The sequence below is a fragment of the Schistocerca cancellata genome, chromosome 3, assembly GCF_023864275.1.
Source record: "Schistocerca cancellata isolate TAMUIC-IGC-003103 chromosome 3, iqSchCanc2.1, whole genome shotgun sequence".
Taxonomy (NCBI): domain Eukaryota; kingdom Metazoa; phylum Arthropoda; class Insecta; order Orthoptera; family Acrididae; genus Schistocerca; species Schistocerca cancellata.
Window position 1 is genome coordinate 721,466,287 of NC_064628.1, and position 2,504 is coordinate 721,468,790.

General features: G+C 45.2%; 1 pseudogene; it reads left to right on the top strand.

The window, feature by feature from the left end:
- The first annotated feature begins 690 nt into the window (after positions 1–690).
- LOC126178809 (5S ribosomal RNA) lies at positions 691–808 on the top strand (annotated as a pseudogene).
- Positions 809–2,504: the final 1,696 nt, after the last annotated feature.

The following is a 2,504-nucleotide window of genomic DNA, read 5'->3' on the forward strand; positions in this document are numbered from 1 at the left end:
AGGAGGGCCGCACCTTTTAAGATGTTGCATGCGTTAGTTAACTCTGCATTTCAGAGGAGGTATAAATTGTTACCTAAATATTGTCTCTGTCTTGACGGGCTGCACAAAAAACAGTAGCGGGCCTCATGCGACACGCAATACGCTATTTACCCACACCTGAACTAGTTGTATACAGGAATAAATATAACACCATAACGGGAACTGATGTTGTAGCGCGCCGGCCGGTGTGGCCGTGCGGTTAAAGGAACTTCAGTCTGGAACCGCGTGACCGCTAAGGTCGGAGGTTCGAATCCTGCCTCTGGCATGGATGTGTGTGATGTCCTTAGGTTAGTTAGGTTTAAGTAGTTCTAAGTTCTAGGGGACTGATGACCACAAATGTTAAGTCCCATAGTGCTCAGAGCCATTTGAACCATTTTTCTTCTCGTAGCGCAGCGGCGCAGGTAGAAAAAAAAAAAAAGGAAGCGTGATTAATAGTTGTGCTTGTTGACCGCCGTTTTTTCGGATACATTGCACATCACGAACCTGCGGTTGGGTTACGATAGGAGTGTAAATTCAGGGTTATAAAACACATCGTCTGCTGCAGTTCAGCCCCTGGCCAATTAAAATCGGCCATGGGCAGAGCATCCGGCATTCCCGCCATACCTGACGGCAGTCGCTTCCAGAATTGCTCCACATTACAAACCTTAAGCAGCCAACGGCCTTTCCGCAGTGGTAACACCGGTTCCCATCAGATCACCGAAGTTAAGCGCTGTCGGGCTGGGCTAGCACTTGGGTGGGTGACCATTTGATCCGCCGAGTGCTGTTGGCAAGCAGTGTGCACTCAGCCCTTGTGAGGCAAGCTGAGGAGCTACTTGACTGAGGTGTAGCGGCTCCAGTCTCGGAAATTGAAATGCGGCCCGGAGAGCATTGTGCTGACCACATGCCCCTCCTTACATGCATCCGGTGACACCTGTGGGCTGAGGATGACACGAAGGCCGGTCGGTAACGTTGGGTTCGCCAGGACCTGTGGATGGAGTTTACATCTTATAACACTTCAGCATTTGTGCGCTAACCTGTGGTGTGTGCATGTCACCTTTAACCGAATGGCAGCTGATATGGCAACACTGTCGTGCCAAGTGATAAGATGTCAACAGCCAAGTAATTTTGATCGGACTGTAGTAAGTATTCAAAACCAAGAACTAATATTATAGAAGACGGCAGTCCAGTAAGCAGTGGCGTTAGTGGATTTTCCACCTTGTATTCTCCTAATAAAAGACAGTCCTAAGGTCGCTTTCCCTACAACTTTTTTTTTATATATATGTGATCGTTCCAATTTAAGTTGCTCCTAACAGTAAAACCTAGACATTTTTCTTGTATCAGGAAACTCTCTATTTGTGTTGTTTACCACGTAAAAGAAATTCAATCAAATCATCTTAGTACTCATGTGGAGAATCTCACACTGTTTATTTCTCAGGATCCATTGCCATTTTTCACACCATTCAGATATGTTGCTAAATCATTTTGTAATAATCTTGTGCTTCTGCTGACTTCGCTAGAGGGTAAAAGACAGCAACATCTACAAACTATCACAAATATCTGCTCAGATTGTTTCTAAAATCATTTACGTCGATAAAGAAGGGCCCGTCACACTAACTCGGAACACTCCATATTTAGTGTGGTGTCACCGCCAGACACCACACTTGCTAGGTGGTAGCTTTAAATCGGCCGCGGTCCATTAGTACATGTCGGACCCGCGTGTCGCCACTGTCAGTCATTGCAGACCTAGCGCCACCACATGGCAGGTCTAGAGAGGCGGACTAGCACTCCCCCCAGTTGTACGACGACTTTGCTAGCGACTACTCTGACGAAGCCTTTCTCTCATTTGCCGAGAGACCGTTAGAATAGCCTTCAGCTAAGTCCATGACTACGACCTAGCAAGGCGCCATTCACCCTATCTGGAGAGAGTCTAATTTATATCGTCAATAGCGATGTACCACAAGGATGCATTAAAGTTGAGTATTAACTTAGATACGTACTTTTCTTATTAGCATTCATTACTTATCCTGTTCCAGACTTCACGCCCGTCCGCGTTAGTTAGCGTGCATTTCAGCCTCCTCTATCTACAAGGTGTTGGCACATTTGCCAACACATCATTTAGCTTACACATCACCAGAGCAGATGAGAGGATGTACACTAACCATTCACTGTTTTGGGTTTATTAACGCTGTTTGATTTCTTCGGCCAGTTTAGCATGTTTTACATCATACGGCATAAATTTTTGTATATTTCTGGACAACATAAACAAGAGCCTTGCTTTTGTTCCCTGCTGTAGATTCGTCCAAATATCTTCATCACTCTTGTTCTGGTTGTAAAACTCAATAACACAATAAATTCTGCACGTTCCATGTATCATTCATGACGTTGACGTAGACGATGTCCAAAACACGTCACACAAAACCTCATGCAGTTGTAAAGCAGATCAAACGAACAAACTGATGTTCGCAACTGGAATCAGAAATTACCAT